Here is a 24,391-nt window from a genome sequence, read left to right as displayed (position 1 = left end):
TATGTGTGTAAACTGAAAGTGAACATATTGAATTAGTGTATTAATCAATATATTATTCTGGCTTATTATATACTAAAACTATTATATAGTAACTACAGGGACTTCAGTGCAAACTGGATGCCACTTTTAGGTTACAGAAGTGTGTAATAAAACGTTTGACTCACCAGTTGTTCTGGTCATTGAATGGGCTAAATAACAAAAAACAGAAGTGTCTGAATACTGAAGTGTCTGAAGGTTCCCCCTCACTGTATATCAGGAACATCTGCAGTATGTTGACAGGCATTATAGAACTGCACTGCTGATAGCTGAAGATGTAAGAGAGGCCATTAATTAGGAAGATTCGGATACAATGACCTTTTGATACAATTCCCTTTTGTTAGGAACATTTTTGATATTATTTGCATGCTGCTGCATATTTCTGGTTAATGTTTCTTTCACAGACGCTATTAAAACCATCAAAAGATGTATAATATATATATATATATATATGTATATATATAGTATAATAATAATAAAACAGCTGGGTAACTCTGTAGTAACTTGATGGCACGCAGGTGTGGTATGAAGGGGGAATGACCTGCCAACACCTATGCAAGACCATTAAAAGATTTCGAATGAATAGATGCTGTGCACAGAGCTTTTTGAGTTGGTATATGAAAGATGTTTAAGGTAAGAGCAGGAATCCCTGTAGAGGGGGATACAGTGAAAATCCATTGATGAGTAGTAGAGGCTAAGAACACTGTGAAGCACTGTGGGGCTACTGAGCAGTAAGCAGGACTCAATGCCTACATTTTAAGGGCAACTTAGAATTACATTTTTATTGTAGTACGCTTTCACAGTGCATTTTATATTTACATTTTATTTACATTTTAGGTCAGAAGTGCTGATGTTAGCAAGTCTGCACATATTGTGCTAGCCCAGTGCATCCCTAGCACAGAATAGTAATGCTACATCTTTCAACGTATGCAGTCTTAGTGACATCTCTAAAACATTTTGTACAGTTTGTAGAAAATTAATGTTTTTTTTTTTGCTATCATTAGCTCATTCTCTTCCCCTGGCTGCTTAGACTACAGCAGTAATTTGTACTTATTAGGTAGCTCTTTCTCTACTCATCACTACTCAAAACCTTCTATCTCTGAAATGGTGATATTAATGTAACAAAATTTCTTTCCAATTAATTTTGGACACAGCAAATGTTTTCTGTATACTTCCTAAATGGGAATGATACATTTGGGAGCTAGATCATTAAGCTAACTGGCTAGGACTAATGTGCTAAGTAAAATCAAACTGTTTACCTAATTAACTTGATTCATTATGAATGGTAGATGAAAACCCCGCTGATAAGCGATTAAGGATTCTGATTCATACAGATTTTAATCCCACTGAAAGAAAAACACAGACACATGTTTAGGACCCAGACTCAAACAGGTTGTTTCATAATTGGTGTAAATAATTAATTACATTAGCTTATTCATAATTTATTTTGTGTCAGAATTTCAGAAAAAAGTGAGTGAAGAAAGGAAAAGGAAAAAAAATGACTAAACCCAGAGGCTGAGGCAGGAAAGGAGAAGAGAGGGAGTACAGTGCAACGAGTGCATGGAGTAAGAACGAGGGAGGGAGCGTTTCGCCTCACATTCCACTATCATTTGCCCCCTCAAAAAAAAAAAAAAAAAAAGAGGGAAGAAAAAAAAAGAAAAAAGCTACAGCACACACAGGGCTCCTGTCTGGTTTCTATGGCAACGGTGAGGCTATTATCGTACCTTGCCATTCATTATGAAAGGACTTTGGTTGACAGAGAGAGCTGGATGGAGGGGGGTAAAGGGGGGGAAGACAGAGAGAGAGGGAGAGAGAGAGAGGGAGAGAGAGAGAGAGAGAGAGAGAGGAAGGAGCACACAGCTGGCAATCTGAGTGGGAAAGAAGATGATTGGAAGATCGGCTTGGAGAGATTAGTTAAGAACAGATTTAGAAAAGCGACGGGTATTTAAACACTGTAGAAGCGTTTACACCAGCAAAGATTCCTAGATGTTTCACGAACAAAAAAAAAGAGTAAAAAAATCATATAAAGCTCTGGTATATCCATATACTACCAACTTATCTGGTGACTTATTTAGCAAGCAGGTGGGTTTTGGCCATTTTCTCAATCTCTGGCTGGCCAGCTCTAAACAGCAGAGGCTTGAAGAGCCTCCTGGTATTCTATATAACAAAAACTCAGTGGGACAGAGACATCGAGAGAGAAAGAGAAACAGAGAGCACAGATTACAAACAAAAAATAGGCTGAAAAGAGTTAGAAAAGCACTCCCGTAACACATTAGCTACTTTTGTGTTGCCTCTATGGCGGAAAAGCACATCTCGACACTGGAAAGAGAGAGCGTGTGTATTCGTGCGGCCCCAGGAGCCTTAAAGGAATACTTCTGATCTCGTGCGCTAACTCCATCTGCGATAGTGTTGTTACCATTACCAAGGGTAATATTAGCAACAGCATTACAGTAATGACGGCACTAATAAAAAAGAGATCTGTGAGTGTGTATGCGGCCTGCGGCAGTGAGGGAGCGAGAGAAAAAGAAAGGGGGAGAGAGAGAGAGAGAGAGAGAGGGAGTGTCCATTAAGCAGGTCCAGTCCATCACTTCCTAATGTCCTCCCTCTGGTCCTCCTCTACACCAGAAGCACCGAGACGCCATTTTGAGCAGCTGCTCTCTGCGCAACATCGCCAGCCATGGCTTTCATTTTGAAGCTAATGTTAAGAAAGCAAACGTAGAAACGGCACAGAAAGCTAGAGCCAATGAATTATCGTTACTGTGATAAACGACATCACGGACTGCCTGTTTTGGGTGTCGTGTTGGTGTGGCCAGCACTTCTGCAACAGCAAAACTATCTCAAGTACAGATTTAGGCCTTGTTAAGACAAACCATATCCTGTTTGAGCAGTACTGATTTTCTGCAGTGTGAACAGCAGAAAGCCACATTAGATCAGATTTTTTGACTGGACATCTAGATGTGCGACTCATTGTGAATGGTCAGATTGGATTTGATGTGTTTTTTCCATCTTTCGGGCCATTCATGACGTCAAAATGTGCGATGAGAAAGTTAGCCGTGCACATTTTAATACTACAGCCCAAACATGGAGAGTAGAAACTTTTAAGACATTTACGTTACGTTTTACTTTGCATGCTGTAGTTTACAGCGACAGCATCATTTAAAAAATCGCGTTAGCTTGTTAGCCGTATGGTGAGCAGGTCAGCCTACACACCCGTCACGGTCTGTTCAGGCTGTAGTTAATAAAATCACTAAATGCTGTTGTGAAATATAACAGTCATTTTATTAACTTGTTATCTCCATTTGGTTTGCTAAGTTTTGCCTTACCTGGTCAGTGTACGCATACATGCACTGTTACTATGGCAACCAACAGACATATTCAAGCAAATGAGACTAGTATACCATACAAATCAAACCTGGTCACATGTAGCTTGAAATCAAAACAGATGGTCTTAAACAGTCACTCATATGAAACTAATCTGATTTGTTCTGCAGTGTGAATAAAGTCTTAGATCATTTATAGAGAATCTGTAAACAGCACATAACAGAACAGGCAGCTGAATTGATGTCATCTAATTTCATTCATTTACGTTTACCAGTGAATGTCAACTTGAATGGAAAAAATCATAGCATTTTCCTTCCATACCCTGACATTACAGAACGAAACAGGGGTTTTAGGGTCTTTGGCTGAGCTAGTTGAGCATTTCGCTTGATATGTGGGTAGGAGAAGGAGGTGAAATGTGACATTACTGGTTAATATTATTTTTTTCCACTCACTGGTGCACAGTGACATAATCAAAAATCAAAAGATGTTTTAGAGGCAGGCAAAAGTCACTACACTTCTGTCAAATATTAAAGAAAAACAAGAATTTTGTAAAAAGGTTTAATTTGAGGTCGACTCTAAAGGGATCATGTCATGGAAAATTAGTAGAGTCACTCACTTAGAAAACAGCTTTGAAATAAATTTTTTTTAGTGTCACAAAAATCAATACATATGCTTATAGTGGCCTATTCAACCTAAAACAGTTTAGCCCCACCCATTCATGTTGAAGTTACAATAAGCGTTTCACTCCAAAATGCTTTCTAAATGAGGCCTAATACAAGGCAGCCAATCAGAAAATTAGAAGTCTAACAGGAGCAGTAACAAAAACAGCATTTTAATTCTAAAAAAATACAGAGAGGTTGGAAAATGGCCATGTAAAATGCATCATGAATATTTTTGGCACATAAAACCACACAAACATCATAAGCGGACCTAACATACAACATAAAAGAAAAATGTAGGATGTGTCCTTAGTTCATTTTCTCAAATACTGAATTAAGAAACAAAAATCATACTTATTGGTTTTAAATGTGGCACTGAGGGGATGGTGCATTCTGTCTGTTGCTCAGCAGAAAACAGAATATACTGGAACGGTGTGCATACCAAACATCACCCATTGCAAGGTTTTTACCGCATTGTCCACTTTTATCAGCAATATGGGCAGGAATACATTTTGTGAAAAATACATTTTTACATTTTCGGCCAACCTGACAGAGATAAAAACTGCAATCCCGCATCAGTGGATACAGTTAAAGGACTCTGAAATACTCCCAAGTGTCTATGGAAACGTTTTGATCACCTACAACATTTATTCTGTGCAGATCTATTGTTTGGTTTGCACACACACACATGCGCGCACACTCCATTGCAGTGTTCTGGATGGGGTGTTTCTCTGGCGCTTGTGCCTGCCTCTGGCTGTGGAGGCTGGCTTGTCTCAGCTCTGTTCTAGCAAAGTAGGGCAAAAGCCATGTGAGGACAGGGAGAGAGAGAGACAGAGAGAGAGGGAGAGAGAATGAGCAGGAGTAAAGGACAGGGAGGGAGGGAGGGAGCGAATGAAAAATGAAAAGAATGCGAACGAATGCAAGGATTAAATAGCACAAACTGCAACCACAGCAGTGGATATTTCCAATAGCAGATATTTTCAGTCCACCCACTCAAACATAAGCCTTCATGTACTTTACAAGGACACAAATAAAGCCCACAGGCCTACATGCGTTAACCAAAAGAGTCCACAGCAGGCCTTTTTGTACAGTCAGAGGAGCGCAGAGGCCTCGTATTAATTCAGCCGTGACTGAAACTCGCTGCTCACTGCTGGCCATTGTGTTGCTTTTCTGGACGATCAGCTGGACCGAGCCAAGGCCGAGTATGTCCACTCCAAAAAATCCATATGCCATTCACTCTGTTCTCCGCACTCAAGAATGCAGTACATTTCAGTTTACCTGATTCATATATGTTAACTGTTTCCACATTAATAAATAAAGAGTTTGGGCTTTCAGTTTACTTTTGGCAATAACTGTGTTAGTGTACGTTATTTTATTCATTTGGAAATCACATACATATTTGAATGCTTTACATATTTCAGTGCAGGTCGAGTCTCTGCATCAGAGATGCTCAAAGATTTTAGTGTCTGATGGCTCAAAGTGCAATTACAGGGTGGGCTGAGGCCCAAATAGCCAGTACATGAATGAGGAAGGTGGGTAGGTTTCAAATCAGGCTATTTAAAATGTATTTTATAACATTACACTATATTTTATTACTAAGATACTTCAAAATAAAAATGAGATTTTTACTTAATTTAGACATTATGTAAAATATCTTTGCTCTCTCATTGGATGAGAGGGTTGGCTTAAGGCAAGCCGTATCAAACACCTTACAAACCAAAATTTTGGCCCTCCATCCACAGTGTAGCCCTGCTCTTCATCAACAATATATATACATTAGTGCTGTCAACAATAAATGATCACAATTACTTCCATTATTTTGTGTAGTTAATAATTAACTATTAAATAATTGCATTGGTCTTGACTCTAAGGGAATGTTTTTCTCCCACTCAAAAAGCTTAAGAATGGACAAAATTAGCTTTAACATAATTATCACTTATTGGGTATATTCTAAGTTTTCTATTTTAACTTGTAAAAATAACACTTATATTTTTTTCAATGTAGTTTCTTAAAAGACGTGTTTAATTTATTTTAAAGTGAAGTTTTTAAAGTGAATATTTAGATTTATCAAGAGCTTAATTTATAAGTTCAAAAAATAAAAACTTATTTTAGCTACACCCCTCCTTTTTAGAACAGGAAGTGAGACTGCATCCCTGTCCTTCGCGGCCACATGGTGAGCAGCTAAATCCCACTGTATTGAAGTAAATGTGTTCCAAAGTCTGAAAAGCAGTGTGTAACATTCAGAATTATCAGTACTAAAACAAACATAAGCTGCAACTGACTTTTTTGTTGGTTTTAATGAAAAATATGATTTAATGTGTGTACAACTGCTCAAAGTTGCGTTTGTTAGTCATGTACTAGTTAAGCGTTTTTGAGTTATGCTAAAATTAGCTAAAATTGCCATGAATGAAACTTGATAAAGTTTCAGTAGTGTTGTGAATGTTTTGGTAGTAACAAAACAAATAGTAGAATTTGTTTCAATAAAACGAACATAATTAAGGTAGAGAATCAATCAAAGGAAAAGGATTTCAGTCTGAAGTCCAAGTCAGTTAAAAGTCCGAAATGCGTTTTCAACTCTGACCAAGTCGGTGAAATGGTCCTAAAACCAGAAGCCTTCAACTCTGTACAACAGTTCAGCTAACTATTAGTGATCCTGAAATTTTGGATCTGAAATCTTGTGACATCACAGTAATAATTCATTCAAACCAGCCTGTGTTCACAGGCTAGTTCCCATATGTGGACTACATGGACTGGGAAGTGAATGGTACGTTTTGAAACTTTATTAATGTTAACCGAAAACTTGATTTTTCATGTAATGGGCCCTTTGAGACTTATTATTCAGACCCACTATGAAAGTAATATGTAAGTCCTGTACTTATGAGCGAAGTGTAGGCTCTTACAGTTTGAGGGGTTAATTAAAGGTGAAATGAGAAGGAGTTCCTTATCTGATGAAACGCTGAGACAAAAATTACATTGTTGCAAAAATGTAGGAGGATTTTTCAGATGTAATATCACAAAGTCGTGACAAGCCACATTCCATGTGACTGGCAGTAGGCCAGTATTCGTGACAGTTGCGAAAATATGGAAAAATACTACTTACTACACCTTTAATAATCGATTTAGAGTGCATTTTCACAGACGGACCTTAGAAATGTGCATGGAACTCAGCACCGACTCTGAACATATGGCAGAGGAGGACAGCGTCTGTCAGTGAGGGACGACGGTGTCTTCTTACTGCAATGGCATACACACACACGCTGCAAGATTTGAAGCTGTGCACACCACGCACAAGCAGGAATGCATGTAAACACACATTAGTAAGGTGCTGAAAACATAACAAAACCACTGCACACAGAATTATTAGAATCAACCACATGACTGAAGCGGATATATCAGCACAATATAGTGAGGAACTAAAAAACGAATATCGCACAGAAGCTCAGAGCAAATTACTGAAGGAATATTTGACGCAATAACGACGCACAAACACTGTTTAAAGATCTTCCATGTGCTATAGTGACACATACAGCCTAAGCATGTGCGCATGTCCATGTGTGCATATGTGTGCTGTGTTGTTTTGTGAAACAGGTTTTGTTAATACATGTTCATGTGTGTGTGTGTGTGTAAATTGTGTGTGTAGTGTATTCTGGTGGAGCGCGAGGCAGTTCGGTACTGCGGTAAAAATTTGGGCGTTCCCAGGGTGTGGAGTGGTACTGCAGACCAACTACTACGACTCAAACGGGGAGAGAGAGAGAAAGTGAGAGACATAACGCAGCACCCCAAATTTCTGCTGCTGGAGTACAGCCCATCAACACCAATAAGGAGAGACACATAGACTGGCACAGAGCAAAGTATTAATCTTAATACTCTTATATAAGCATGATTCTACTGAATTCTTTCAAACGGTGGTCCCACAGTAGAAAAAATCGTATTTTTAAAACATATACAGACCTTTACAGATCGAGCTAAATATGCACAAAATCATTATTTGTTGAGTGCTTTCTATTGGGAGGTGGCTGTCCCAAACCCAAACCCCTGATTGGAGCCTTATTTTAGCCACACCCCCAAATTTTAGGTAGCGGGAAGTGAGTCTGCATCCCTGTCCCTCACGGCCACATGCTAAACAGTTAGATCCCATTGTTTTGAAGTAAATGTGTCCTAACGTCTGAAAATCAGTGGTGAACCATAAAACATTTTTCTGCATTTAAGAATTTTTTAGGTTTAATGAACAGTATGTTTTATATGTACTCAAAGTTGTGTTTGCTGGTCAAGCACTGGTTTTTGAGTTCTGCTAAAATGAGCTAAAACTGTCACTATGGGACAGTCACTACTGAAACGTTTGCTAAGGTATGTTTTTGTAGTAACGAGATGGAACATTACTTTTTACTGTAATTTTAATTAAACATAATAGTGATATAAATAAGGTATATGTATACACACATTTATTTGCTCCAAAAACAGTAATATTACAATAAATACAGTTAGTAATTCACCATGTACTGATTTTATATGTCATTTAACCATTTGCAGACCTTTCCATGAGGAAATGTGGTATTGTTTGTAGTTTTCATCAGACAGCTGGTTCAACTAATCGATACTTCATTATGTGTGAAGGAGTTTAATAAGTCTATGTGGTAGTTGGGGACACCCAGAAGAAATCTGGAATTAAACATATCCTCTATAGCGCTGGTCTCCAACTTTGTTTCTAGAGGTTTATCTTCCTGCAACTACATTCAGTTTCCAACTATGTTCAGACACACCTGCTCTTGCTTTTCACTTTGCTTTTGTTTGTTGATTTATCTAGGTCTCCTGCAAGCGCTGTCCAGCATATTCTCCTGAAGGTGCTGAAGGTATTGCTTTAAAGGCCATTAAAGAACTGTATATTAACAAGCACACTATTATAACAATATACAGCATGCAGGATGAGCTTCAGCCTGCACTGCTACAGATGGAAATACATTATTAAGTTAACGGTGTTAACTTCCTTTCATAATTTATCTCTGACGATGTATATACAGACATACATTCTTATTAGTCTTATGAAATCAGGGAAAAAAGTGCCAAAAGGTTTTTCACAGCCTACACTTTGTTTTATTTTTGTATATTTAAGATTCCAATAAATACAAATATCATTAAGCTACATTAATTAATAAGTAATGCTAATGAATAGTGATTCTTTGTAAGTCTGTTACTTTACAAATCCTGGTATTCCTGGTATTATTCATAAACTTCCAATACTTCCTTTGGCTTAATCAATCTTTCATTAAATTAATTCAGGTGTGTTGGTGGAATTTAACTAAGCTATGCAATGGCTGGGGATATCGAGGGGAAGAACTAACTGGAGACAGAGAGTCTTTTTCTAATTATTTGTATTTTTTCTAATGTTCCACAGTATTTTTACAGGCAAAAACACACACACACACACACACATTTTCTAAATCGTTTATCCTTCTGGGTCACACTGGGGGGGTGCTGAATCCTATCCCAGCGGTCACTGGGCGGGTGGCAGGATACACCCTGGAAAGTTTGCCAGCCCAGCACAGGCAAAAACACACTTTAATTTACTTATGAGCCTAAGACAGAACTGCACAGTACTGTATATATTATACACACACACACATATATATATATATATATATATATATATATATATATATATATATAGTACTGTAACTGTATAAACTCTGGACACAAGTGCAGCTTCTTGCCTTGCCACTACTGCAGCAGCTAATGTGTGTGGCAGTACCTAATACTGCCACACACACACACACACACACACACACACACACACACACACACACACCACATCCCCGCTTCACTGTGTGATGGTTCAATGCAGGGCATTGCTGAAGCTGGATCAGACGGCAGAGAAACATACACGTGTGAGTTTAAGGTCAGCATGTGTGCAAATATAAAATAAGTAGAGAACAAAAGAATTAAAACTGTGATGAATGAAAAAAAACATAAGCCCAGTCGCTCTGGAGTAATCTCTCTCTTGCATACTCTCCTTCTCTCATGACCTACTGTACAAGCCTTTCCTGCTAGTAAAGTAGGACAATGAAACCCTGTTGAACTCCAGATACCACAGACATACATATTTAGTCTGCACCAGCAAAAAGCATATACCTATAGTATTATATTCACCATGGCTGATTAAGATACAAATGCAAAAATAAAAAGAATCTTCCATTTCCCTTTACCTTAATGAATGACTCAAAGGGAAATCTCATTATCTCATTTAACTGAATATTTTAATGAGATTTCAATTTGAAGGCTGGACATTTATTGTGCAACTTTAATTAGCACATTAGCAGCTGTAAATTACGGTACTGTCACTACTAGCCCAGCTTGGGCATTAAGAATGGTTATGTCCACTTATTTCAAGAGATGTCTTTTAACGAATGTTTACTGGCCATCGTGCGAAACATACCTAGCAAAAAAATAAAAATAAAAAATACAATATCACGACACATTCCACATGTTTAATAGGCAAATTAATTTGGCAATACTGTGAACTGTCCACTAGATTTAAGGTAAAAAAGTGCAGAATCAGGTATAATCACTTTTCAAAATGAGCTACGTCTCCTTTGTATCCACGTAAGCTTTTCGCGAGTGCGTGGTCCATGTTAACAGTTCAGTGTGTTATTGTGTCAGTTAGAATGCGATCCAGACAGGGCTGTCCTCACGGCTGTGTTTCAAATGACTCATCTCTACTGCCTTTTCTGACAGAGACGAAGAAGGAGCCTCCATTGAGGGGGAGTGCATGACGCAGGGCGCTAGAAGAGGGAGGAGAGCGCAGTTTGGAACACAGCCGATGAGACAGAGCTCCATCTTACGCGCCAGGCCTGCGGAGCACATGCACACGCATGCGCGCACACACACACACACACACACAGACACACACACATAGCAAAAAGCACAGTGGCTGCATCGATACATCAATACACTTCACATCAATAGATATACGCTCACTCCTCTCTCTCTCTGTCCAACACACACCTGACTCTCTCTCTCCTTGGTTCTCTCCATGCCGTTGTTACTATGTTGGACACACATGGACCCTGATTTGGTGTTCATATGCACATCTTGTTCACACAGCTGATGTTTGAGCCACAGAATTGTGATTTTTAAATGCATGCAGACAGACACACACATATTGATGACCGCAACATACAAAAACGGGGGTCGAGAGGGAAAACTCCATCAAAGCACACTCATTGCATGTTATCCATTCCACTGGCGAAAGTTGTTATGAGGTCAAACACAAGTGTACCGAGCTGTCAGTGTTACGCTCAAAACAGTACGTTGTGCTGCTCTCAAGGTGGTGAACATGACACAGGTAAGAACGCTGACACATATGAGAGGGAGAAAAACATTACGGGCTGGCGATATGGTAAAATACACTCTATTCTATATGACTCCTGAAGACATTTTCACAACATGGTTTTTTAGTTTAGTTCTGGGGTTTGCGTTCCTGCAGTGCATTTAAACAATATGATCAGTGCAATGATTTTTATTCAACATTTCACCCACTGATCCAAGTAAATAGGACTAACGTTCTACATTTAAAAAGTAGCTGGTCAGTGTTCTTTAACCCAACAAAGAAAAAGAGAGCAGCTCATTTGAATCTGCAGTCAGAGGAGTCGCGCTGCATGTGTCTGTTGGCAACAGTAAAATTATGTTATCAATTTCAGCACATAGGACCGGAGCTTTCATACTTTCTATCACTTATAAAATACGATCAAAGCTACCTTCCTTGTTCGATGCAGGACTGGGCAATATTTCTACATTTTCCATAAATGTCATGAGATGTGACTGCTGTTAGCATTAATAAAGTTAATGAGCAAACAATATCTTACACAGCTTCAACTGTTTTGTTCTGTTTTCTTTTCGTTACATAAAATTTGCAATGTATTGTAAAAATTAACCAGACAAAAACCAGACGTATAGAAAAGGAAGCTAACCACCTGGTCTTGGATAACAAAAGCAAAATCACAAAAGAGAATTAAAGCTAAAAAAACCTGCTTGGCAACAGGGACTCTGCTATTTTCAAGGGTATTATATCATAGACATAATGCTGTTTATCTGTCAGTTATATCACAAATATTTCACTATAACTTAAACCTCTATGCAGTATGTCAATACCAAGGGACTGGTATAAGCTCTTATTACTGATTTGCTTAACCAGGTAGCAATAAAGCTGATATTCCTATTCATGCATTTTTGTTCAAAAAGGCAGTTCCTGACACAAACGAAATATAAACAAAATAATTGTTCAGAAATAACAGTAAAAGTATAAAAGTAAAAGTGGATTAAACAGAAAAGGCTATTTTTTTTGTATCATCTTAAGGGGTTAAGAACTGACCACATCCACAAAATGCTCATGACAGCATATTGTAACATAGTTTATCACAATAATGATAAACATTGTCATATTGCCCACCTCTAAGGCACATACCCACATATATATATATATACACTGTTCTGGGTGTGGATCTAGGGTGTAACAGATGTCGTTACGCGCACACACACACACACACACACACACACACACACACACGCAGCCATTTCAGTCTCCTGACTCACGTTCTAAACATAAGCTACGCTCGGGCCAATCCCACATTGGCCCTGTATCACCCCAACCTAAAAACACACATCTCTCTCGTCCTCTCTCTCTCCATCACATGACCCTAAGGTCTACATTCCGCCACCTCCGCCTGACTTGCGTGGTCCCTTGCTCTCTATTTTCCCTTCATTATCTTTGTCTTTTACTGCCTGTAGCTTTTCTGTCACTGTTAACTCCTTAATTTCAACAGGCCTGCATGTGCACCCACACTCCAATCCTTCTTTCATAACCACATGACTTGCATATTAGTTTCATAGTAGTGTGCCTTAAAGGAATTATCAACCTAGCATCTGTAGCATGCGGTCGATAACCACAGACGATCATTTCAACGCATTTCCCTGAAAAGAATGACTCAAAACTCAATTAGGATAGGAGCTAATGGGCAACTGCTTCAGTGCCCTGGGGGCCTGAATAACTGCATATCAAGGGGTTAACGTGACTGAATTATTCACCCCTCCAACCCCATCCTCCCACCCTGCTTTCGTCCATCATCCGGTCCGGTCCGGTCCAGTGTGGGGTCAGATGTGTGAGTGCCCCTCACAGCTCCCGAGAACCCAACCCGTGGACATTGAGGCAGAACGTCACAAGTTAGGGTCTCAGGGAAGGAGAGAGGCACGGTCCGCTCCGAAGAAAGAGAGAGAGAAAGAGTGAATAAAGACAGAGAGAGAGAGAGAGAGAGAGAGAGAGAGAGAGCGAGAGCGAGAGAGAGAAACGCCATTCCTCTGCTCACCCATGCCACCGCCATCCGTCCATCCATTCTTCTATCTTTCCTCTCCTCCATACTCCCTCTCTCTTTTTAATTCCCTTCCAGCATCCTTTCTTTCGAGTCCTGGCGAAGCGTGATGCTAAAACTCTGCCTTTCTCTCTCTCTCTCTCTCTCATACAGACGCATGCCGCGCTTCGCACAAAAGACACGCACACACACACACATGCGCACAGCGGACTGGCACATGCGTGGAGGAGCGATGCCACACACACTGCCGCCGCGTGCTGGCCACACACACACACAGACCTGAAAATGAACATGACACACATTGATGTACGCAAACTACAATGAACGAGACGCCTCTGTCGCTCTATTTATCCTGAAATCTTACATGAGCTGAACACTATCCATCTTTAGCTCAGAGTGAAAAAAGAGCGATTCAGCAGTCGTAGTGATGGCTGAGGCTGTCTGAGTCAACACAGTCAGCAAATGGAAAGACAAGCTCGCACTCTTTAGAACCGCATATTTATAGATAAACTAGAACTCATCTCATATTTGTCCCTGTCCCCCTCTCTGAAACCAGAGCAAAAAGATGACACTGTCATACGCTCACAGCTTATGGCAGCTCTAATCACGCACACACACACCCGCTAGACAAAAAAGTAGACTTACTTTGCCGCCAGCGGTGACTGACTGGGTGCCGCAGTCCACTGCATGTCTGAGAGAGAGAAAGAGAGAGAGCGAGAGAGAGAGAGAGTGGAGAGAGAGAGAGAGAGAGAGAGAGAGAGAGAGAGAGAGAGAGAGAGAGAGAGAAAGAGGCATTTCTGTGTCAAGTGGTGGAAAAATGAACGGCTGGAATGAAGGACAGAAAAGAGAAGACCAAAAAAGAAGAGAAAAATAGAAAGGCAAGGAGAGTGCACGGTCAGACAACTAATGTCTGACCACTGTCTGGAGCCTAGAGCTGCAGAGAAAAGAGAGAGAGAGAGAGAGAGAGAGAGAGGCACTTCTGTGTCAAGTGGTGGAAAAATGAATAGAGCCGGCTGGAGTGAAGGACAGAAAAGAGAAGACCAAAAAAGAAGAGAGAAATAGAAAGGCAAGGAGAGTGCACGGTCAGACAACTGATGTCTGACCACTGTCTGGAGCCTACAGCTGCAGAGAAAAGAGAGAGAGAGAAGGGAGAGAGACAGAGAGAGAGAGAGAGAGAGAGAGAGAGAGAGAGAGAGAGAGAGAGAGAGCGGGAGTAATGTGAAGGAGGGAAAAAAGGAGGGAAATTCAAACCTATTCCACACCTGTGTCAGGCAGGAAAAAAAACATAAAGAAAGGTTGAATTAAAACAGAGGGAACAATATAGACAAGGTGAAAAGGGTGTGAGAGAGACAGAAGCAGACAGAAACAGCACAGGATACAGAAAGACAGAACGAGGAGAGGGCGATAGACAGAGACGGAAAGAACTGCATGAGAGAGAGAAAAAAGAGACTGAGAGAGAGGGGAAGAAAGAGAGAAAGAGAGAGAGATGAGGCAGTACTAGCAATGCACAGCAGACTATTACCGAGCAGACTGAGTGTACAAGACTGATAGCAGCTACGTTTGTCTTTCTGCCATCATTTTTATCAACTAAACAGATGCATTCATGCAAACACACATAAACACACAGACACTCTCACCACAGGTCACGTGTGCCGCCGCTGCAGATTCACTCCGAGCAAAGCGAAAAATGGCCCAAACACAAGAGCATAAAGACAGAGTGAGGAATAAATAAATGCAAAAGATGGAAAGAGCATGTGGTCGCCTGCCTCGGTCATCCTCTCTCTCTCCGTCCTTCTCTCCCTCCGTCCCATTCATTAATCCTGCTGCTCCCTCACTCTGCCCGTCTCCCTCTGCACATTCTCTCTCGCTCTCTGCGGACAAAGCCTAACGAAACATCCAGCGGAGAGATAACCAGAGCAAGACGAATAGAGACAGAGAAAGAGAGGGAGGGAGAGAGAATGGATGGAAGAATAGAAATCATCCCTCCATTTCCTCCCACAGCTGATACCAGTTAGTGCAGGAGGCCCCAGAGAGAAAGAGAAAGAAAGGACAGAAAGGGAGAGAGAGAGAGAGAGAGAGAGAGAGAGAGAGAAGAGAGAGAGAGAGAGAGAGAGAGAGAGAGAGAGAGAGCGAGAGAGAGAAGAGAGAGAGAGTGAGAGAGAGAAGAGTGAGAGAAAGAATGAAAAAGTGAGAGTAGGAGAGGAGGGAGCAAAGAAGGACAGAGAGAAAAAGAGAGGCACACAAAGTGAAAGAGGTGGTTTTCGTCTTACAGCCGCCCTCGCGGGTGATCCTTTCTCTCTTTCAAGTTTTCCGGAGAAGAAAAAAAAGTTCGGAATTTCCCCTGTTGTTCGACATTATTCCACTCATTATTCTCTCTCTCTCTCTCTCTCTCACTCACCCTACTGGAGTGATTGGAACAGGGAGAGGGAAAGAAGGAGGGACCCAAAGACAGAATGGTGAGAGAGGGAGGGCACAAATGGGTGAGTCTGTGAGAGAGAGAGAGAGAGGGAGAGAGGGGGGAGAGAAAGAGAGAGAGAGAGAGAGAGAGAGAGAGGCAGCAGATAAAAGGAGAAACTGAGGCAGAAGCCATATGATGTGTTTTTGGCTTTATGTTTAATCTCGCCTGGCTTCAGTCGCTACCGCGATGGATAGAGGGAAGAGAGAGAGGGGAAAATGGAGAGAGGGAGGCAACGGCAGGAGAAAGGAAGACAGCAGAGGAGAAAAGAGGAGAGAAGAGAGGAGGGACGAAAAAGGGGGGATGGAGGGAGATTACATTGGAGAAGGAGGCTTCCCGACGGCCAACTCATACTAGGCTCTAATCATTGACGGGGTGAACATCTCACCAGACTCTCTCTCTCTGTCTCGCTCTCTCTCCCTCCCTCCCTCTATCCTTCTTTCTCCAGCTCTTCCTTTCTAACTATTTGGGGACAATTTTAGAATGAAATATTTTAAACAAACACACACATTTGTATTTCTATCTTTGTGGGTTTTTTCCATTGACCTTTGAATGACTGCAGCTAAATGCTAGCCGCCACATCTAACCTTCAGCTCTTGGCCCTAAAGACTTACTATTTAGTAACTACAATACATTATTTGGTTACTACTATGAAACAAATGTATAAGTTACATAGGACGGTGATGGATATATATGAAAAACTTCATTTTTAAGGTGAGGAACCCAAAGGAAATTGTTCGGCTTTTATTTTCTCAAATTGGTAGTAAGAATAATCACAGTCTTCACAATGTCAATATGTCCTTGCTTTCCATCATTTCCAGGACATTAAGTCTTCACAAAGAGCTAAAAACATGACTGTGCGGACATGTATATGTTCTAAATCCATGCTGTCTTCATGCTTCTATACAGCTGCAGCAGCTGACTCCCCTCTCCTGGACATGTTCAGCCCTCGCACTTGCTCCACCCAGCCATATGGGAGAGGTTTTTAGGGACACCAACTGTCCTTTTGTTATTACTGTAGGTGAATATTTTGGGAGGCGGTGGGGTTGGTGGTGGTGGAGGTGGAGGGGATGCTATGAAGTTGGAGTGTGACCATAAGAGATGACAAGTTACAACTTCATTGTCCAGTACAGTTACTGATACTGAAACCCTAAAGCTGGGCTTACGGCAGATGATTTTTCTCCTGATTTGCCTCTTCTGACAAATTTTCACAATCGAAAATGGGAATTTCCAGGTTGGGAGCTTGACCTGAAGGCACAGTCCAGATGATCTGGTAGTGTGAAAGAAAAAAACGAATCAGTCAGAATGGAGGCCTTATCATACCTTCAATCACTGTTGATTTCGACTGAAAACCTTCACGAATCCAGAAGTGTGAGATGTTACTGAATGAATGATACAGGCAATAACCTGAGATAGAGGAGCTGGTTGCTGAATACTGTTTATAATATCTGGACCCACTTTACAACTTCAAATCAGCTAGGAGCTGGTAGTAAAATCATAGAACATGTGTCTCGATCCCCTGTTCATTCAGAACTTGCGTATTGACTGTTTCTTGAGCGTGCATTAAAGTACAAACAGGTCTGGTGTAGTTTCAGTTTGGGATTCGCAGTCTTGTTTTATAGGAGAAACTCATGTGTGTTAACCTCTTTTATACAACAGTTAGTTCCAGCTACACAAGCTGATTGGTTGAAAAGCATTCCAACCGTACTGAAATTTCGCCATAACATCAAAAGTTTTTCACAAACATTGTACCACTCTGCTAAGACGCCTTTGCTAAGCTACGAGTTTGTACTTCTTACTTTGCACACGAACAGAAAATGGATACTTCTAAATCTGACACACAGCTGAAGATGAGACTACACTAAATTCCCCAACTGTCATCAACACTGAGCAGCTTTTCAGTCGGCAGCTGTGACAGAACAACAGCTAAACAACCTGGAATCAGCCAGAATGAACCCAATACCTTTTGCCATCTAGTCTGATCTTCAGAATCTGACCAAATCGGACTGAGCCATAAAACTGCCGCAATAAAAAACAAAAAAGCTGCTCAGCGGTGATGACAGTTTGGGAAGTTAGTGTAAGGACCTGGAGAATGAACTGCCGGCTATGCAGTGAGTGAGCGAGCAGAGGTCCTTATTCTCATGTAGCAACAAGCTGCTTGTTAAGGAACTATTATTTGGCGGAAGGAACTGCAAACATTAAAACATACTAAATGCTGCATTCACGGACCAATTTATTAATATTTTCCTTTATTTATTTAACTGTTGTATAAACGCAATAGAACAGTCAAGGTTGTGTGTTATACACTGCACTGCTAGACTTAAATATATACAAAGGAACTAAAAAGAGTTAAACAGACTTACTATTAGACTAGAATAAAGGAATTGTAATGACTTGAGTGACTTTGATTTACATTATGCTATATCTGTTACACAACTTAATCAAATTTGTTCTTTTATTCCTTCAATATCCGATCTGGCTGGCATTTTCTGCTGGTACTGGCCCACACTGATGTTGGGCTGGTATCAGACTGGTTCCAACAAAATGAATGTAGCCTGCTGATCACTGATCAGCTGCATAATTCAAGTTAAATGGATCTTTATTATTGCTATAATTCTATTTCAATCATTAGGATGAACACAGCCGGCCAGCAAGAGTAGACCTGCCCTGCTCTGCGACTTCCTCCATAAACCTACAGCTAAATTGGAAAATCAAGGGGACAGAACTGGATTTTGAAAGGTGTACACGGCAAATGACTCCACAAACATGCAAAGTTCTCTCAGTTTTAAAGATTTTCCCAGTATTCCATGCAAATGCACCTCAGCTGTGCTCGAGTACAGGAAGGGCTAAGGACACACTAAAGACCACTGCTTTAAACCAGACACATGCAGCCATGAGGATACTGCAGGCACCAAATGCAGTCAACAGGGGGCCCCCAACTGCACCTTAACTGCTACTGCAGGTGAGATGGAGCGCATTCATGCTGACAAGAGACATGCTGTATAAGAAAACTGAACAAATAAAAATAAAATAGAAATAAAACAGTAAACAGCACGTAACAACGAACAAATCGAGATTCACCATCTCAATATTTTCAGCAAATGAGCACAATAAACCACCAAAAATGGATGCACACTCAAGTGAATGCCACAGATGCCACATAACTCCACACTGCACCACAAAGACCAAACAAGGTGACCCTGTCTGCCCCTGAAACACGGTACTACAGTCAGTAGGTTAGAAAGAATCCACTGCTTTTGAGCTGGACGTGGTGATGTCATGTCTAAAGCTTGCTCTCATGGACCCGTCTCCTCCCACAATAGCAGTATTGTTGGCCGACAGGACAGACAACTGCTACCCAGCAAATAAGCCTGGCCTGGGATGGGTAGAGGACATCAACGACATAAGGAATGGGAAAATACTGTTTTATTTCTCAAATAAAAATGTATTATACTGCAGCACTGAATTGTTTGTATGTGTAAAGCCCACTCTCAACAATGTATATCATAAGGAAAAGAAACAGAAATGTATATTACATATAAGATTCCAAACCTAGAGAAAATGGGACTCCTAACAACCATGCAACACCTGGTAGACCAGGGGTGTCCAATCTTATTCACAAAGGGCATGTGTGGCTGCAGGTTTTCACCCCAACAAAGAAGAAGCACACATGAATAGTCATTTGAAGAACTGATCAAACAAGCAGAATCAGGTGAGCTCCTGCTTGTCCTACGGTGAGACTGGATAGTCTTGTGGTAGACCAACACTTTCATCTTGGGAAGATAGGACAAAATCCAGCCTAACTCTGCAAATCAAACCAAGAAGCTGCTGGGGTTCTCAGAATCTCTGGCCAAACCCAGAGTCCAGACCTCACCATTATTAAGTGCTTTTGAGGTTAACTGCATTGTGATAAAACAGAAAATACAACCAACTTCTAAGTTGGTTCTTTGGAAGTGTGGAAAAATATTCATGCTGATTTCTTTAAAAACTGAAATAAAGTCTCCCGTAAAAAATCGAAGCTGTAATAAATCAAAGGGTGGACACATTGACTGCTGAAAACCTGATATCACGCTTAGTTATTGACGCTTCTGTGCACTTTCCTTGTTAACATGTTTTTCTTTTTCTTAATTTTTAAACACAGCTTGTACTTAATGGCTTTAAATACAATGGAAATTAAATAAATCATGAGAGGTCTCTTGACTTTTGCACTAAACTGTATACATGCATAACATTTTCCTAAATGGGTAACAGCAATACAAAGTGCGATGCATTACCTATTTTCACTCTAATTCGTTTAGCTTTCTAAGTGCATTTAAAGGCTTTGGCAATATTATATCTAAATAAGGTTATGCCAATGAAGCTTCCTGAATTGAACTGGCTTGGAGAAGTGCTGGTTTCACTAGTGGTATTGAAACACAAGTCTTGGCATTGTAGAAATTGGACTGTAGAAAAAGAAATCAGAGGTGTTGGCCATTCCAGCAGACACTGCTGTGCTTCCCGCTTTGTTTCGTCCACCCCAGATACAGCAGCATTCAAAATCAGCCTTTCAGTATTACTACTGCAGTACGATTCTCAATAAAAAAGCTTTCATTTTCATCAGGACTCACACTTTTTCACAATCAAGAAACAACATCTTGTATAAGCCCATTCATGCTGGTCGGAACAGTGGGCCAAACAGCGGACTCAGGCAACCCGTGCTAGCATTAGCATGCTAGCTTGAGGCTAGGGTCTCTAGCTCTCTGTTGGCTCAGCTTCTTCCGTCTCGACTTGCATTTCTCAAAGCTATTTTTTGTCACAACGTTGGAGCAGCAGAGGCTGCGATTTGGTGAGGAGGACTGAACTCTGTACACATTTGGCTACTGGGCAAATGCCCCGGAGCATTGTGGGTATTTTTTTCTTTTAAGGAGACAGGAGGCGTTTATGATTTTTTTAAGCGTTTATTTCAGCATGCCTTGTAATCTTCCTTCTCACAGAGGCGCATGACGAAGATATTCCCAAAAGCATGAATCAGTGAGATTACGTACGCTTTAGAGAAGCTCTTTCCTAGCTGGTGGGACACAAACCCTGCAGGCTAACAGCTAAAAAATGCTTTTTTGATTTTTTTGGACCACATGGCTTAAATAAACAAGAAATTCGCGGCTTCTTTCTTTTCGGTGCCACCTTGATGAAGGTGCCATGGTGGCAGAGATGTGTGACGTGCGGACACATGCATCAGAAAATTACACAGAAGCCTCAACAGCTAAATATAATATCATTTGTTCAGTATTTTGTGAGTTCAGGCTTAATCTTAAATACAGCTACCTTTCTTTTTGGGAGAGTCTTTTAAAATAAAAACAAACAATCCAAATAATCCCAAACACATACAATGATGTAAAGGTCTGGACTCTGGGGAGCTGGGTGTATTGTTCTAAGGTTCTTTGTTTGACTTGCAAATGTTCTTCTTTTTGTACCCATTTCCTTTTCCCAGGAAGGGCTTCTTGAAATCTACACATCCTTTCAGAACCATAGTGTTGTGCTGTCTTCTCATAGAAACACAAGTGGATTTTTCTAGATCTGAAGCAAGAATGGAACTTGACTGTCTCTCAAAATTTCAAGTTTTAAATACTTTCTATCTGTTAGTGACAGGTCTTGCATGGTTGTTGGAAGTTCCATTTTCTCTATTATATTTTACTTGTTTTCCAATGACTTCTCAAAAATAGCTTCGAAATTTGTACTTAATAGCCGTTTTGACTGGCACTGTATATGCCATCACTGTAAAAACCTTGTATCTCCACATTTGGCATTTTTCACACTTTTTTTTGCACAATTTGAAAACTCCAGTTACCCCCTGCATTTTGTTCAAACTTTATGATGAACAGAAAAATAGAAACTACTTGCATCTTCCATTACATCCCATATTTTAACTTCTTTACATTTTTTCCTTTTCCTGTAAAGTTTTGACTTTGTTCCTACAGCAATGATGTAGGAAGCTACATGTAATAGGCAGTAACCATAAACCAAACTCTAATCTTAACCACATTACGTTTTGGCCCTTTAATAAACAATAATATGCAACCTGTAGCATTTGCAAAAAAGCGCTTCACAAAGGCAAGTTTCTCTTGATTTTTACACAGTTTCTGAATTTCTGGGATAGGTGTGCCTGGCATAGGTGTGCCAATCAGCGTTGCATTATTCTGAAGAGCAAAAATGGGCTTGGTGCTCACCTCTTTTGTTTGACGCATTAGACTGCAGCTTTGAGGAGTGGCAATGGAGCGGACACTGCAGTCCTGATCTCACACTAGTGCCCTTGCTGAATAGAAATCACTCCATCAACTACTGAGTACCAGCATCAAAATGATGAAACGCATTTCCATACGTGTATCCATGTTATGTTTGAAGGTTAAGAAAAACGAATTCAGGTGTGTTCACTTTCATTGCACCAAATTTAGCAAACAACAGTATGTGGCAAGTACATCAACATGTAAAATACATTTGTAAAACTGGATCGGAGTATAAGATCTATGAAGAAATACATATTGAAAAAACTCAAAAGAAAATGACAATGTTTGGGTAAAAAGAGTGAAACAGAAGAGCCATGTGCTATCAAAGACAGCACTGTTTAGTTTCAGCTACGCAACGTGTGATAGCAAGTCTCATATTGATCCGAGTAAATCATTAAACAGGAGCTAGTGCTGCAGAAACTTTGGAAAAAGCAGGTGTACTGCTAAAAAGTCCTGTGTAGACTTAAAGTTAAATCTGACAACAGAAAACTAAATGCAGCCCTAGAAATGAACAAAAGGAAGGCAACGATTTCATTGTTCCCATGTTTGCCTTAAGAAATGGGGAACGCAGATCAAAGTTGAACACCATATAAAAACGTGTTGTACAGTGATCGGGTGGCCCTCTGAAGGAAACAATACATTTCTAGCAGTTTTTTGAAATAAAAGTAAGCTTCAAACTTTTACACTGAGCTAAAAGAAACAGTGCTTTAGCCCTCAGAAGTCATGATTGACAACAAACAGCGGTGTAATTCAATAGTATTCATTTCTTACTCTAGCAGAGAGATTCTGCCCAAAGAACAGGTTCTGAAGTCTCAAATGAGACAATGTTTGTGTTTGTGAGTGGAAGAAAATCTTCAAAATTAATGAATTTAATTAGGGGTGACTCTCATTTGCAAAAAGAAGAACGTCCTTTACGTTTTGGCAACAAAAAGCAGAAAGTTGACATTAACCTGTCCCTGTAGATGCTGAACATTAAATTCTTTGCAGAACTTGCTATTTAACTGAATGTGTCATATTTGAAAAGTACAGACAAAGAGAAGCAACTCTTGACTTCTTAGGGTTAAATTAAAAAAAAAAAAAAAAAAAAATCCCCAAATGAATCAGCAGTACACTCAGTCTCTATACTCAGTCACTCCGTCAGTATACAAACATATTGCTGAGATTCATGATGGAAAAGATACATATGTGCCATGGTGGTGGTTATTGGTTCAAGGTCATTTCTAGGGCAGCACATGCCCTGTTGAGCATAAAGCAGGGCGTCTACTCAGGGAAAGCTAGGAGGCTGTACAGTTATCTTCCACGGTGTAACTCTAAACTATACAACCTACTACCTCATCCCGAGACAACGTCATCACCACGCTCCAGCAAGGGTGCGGTAGGAACCTGACAGGAACTCTTCTTGAAAGGAACAGAAGCAACAAAACGAGTGAACACCCTAACAGAGAATGTACACCTATCATCGCCATCATAGGAAAACCCTGTCATTTTTCATTGCAGCCCACACTTTAACTCCTCATTCTCTTACATACCTTACTTTTATTATGTTACTGAGTTATTCTTAACTAATTAATGAATCTTAAAATTAATACCTGATCAACAAGCTTAGGGTTCAAGCTAGAGTTAAAACAGCAATTGTTACACTGTATGAACATTCCAACGACGAATTGTCAATTAAAAATGGTCTAAAATGATTTTGAATCAAATCTCACTACGTTAATGTACATTATACTAAGTTTCAAGACTAATAACTGAATAATAAGATTCATGGAGTTAAATGGCTGGTCTTTACTTTGTATAAGCACTCATATATATGCTTTGTCATTCCCTGGTAAAATTCCAAGGTTTTCTTACGGCAGGAAGCTTCTGTCGATGCACCATCAAATTAGTAGGCCTAACACATTCAGTATCTTCAGGATAGCCAAGAGTGTAGGTGATCTTGGAACTTTCCAGAACGTGATGAACATTTCAGACGAGAGGAAGGGCGTCACAGTGACCTCGCAGACACATACCTGTAGACGCGAGCTTGTGCTCAGAGTCACCACAAGTTCGGATCTACGGGTTTGTGGCAGCTGGCAGTATCGCTCTGACCGAGAAGAAGCCTTCTCCTTTTCCGTACTTTTTACCTGATCGCACCACAATTCAATACAATACACAGGTATATGCAGTGCTGGAGGTGATGCAGCTGTAACACAAGCTAACAAAACTTGTGCCACGTTAAGGCGTGGTTAGGGTATGCTAGTTCAAAAGGGAAAAGGGCATAAATAAAATCTGTTGACCTGGTTTACAGAAGTTAATATAAGA

At 40.3% G+C, this 24,391-nt stretch overlaps 1 long non-coding RNA gene across 1 annotated transcript; it reads right to left on the bottom strand.

Moving 5' to 3' along the window:
- Nucleotides 1-16,549: 16,549 nt before the first annotated feature.
- Nucleotides 16,550-23,343, bottom strand: LOC108429775. The gene is made up of 2 exons (XR_001858033.2): nt 22,034-23,343; nt 16,550-17,100 (listed from the first exon to the last, which is right to left on the bottom strand). It is a non-coding gene; the product is annotated as an uncharacterized LOC108429775 (long non-coding RNA).
- Nucleotides 23,344-24,391: the final 1,048 nt, after the last annotated feature.

The sequence above is a fragment of the Pygocentrus nattereri genome, chromosome 23 (assembly GCF_015220715.1).
Source record: "Pygocentrus nattereri isolate fPygNat1 chromosome 23, fPygNat1.pri, whole genome shotgun sequence".
NCBI classification, from domain to species: Eukaryota; Metazoa; Chordata; class Actinopteri; order Characiformes; family Serrasalmidae; genus Pygocentrus; species Pygocentrus nattereri.
This window is presented reverse-complemented; position numbering and strand designations above follow the sequence as displayed.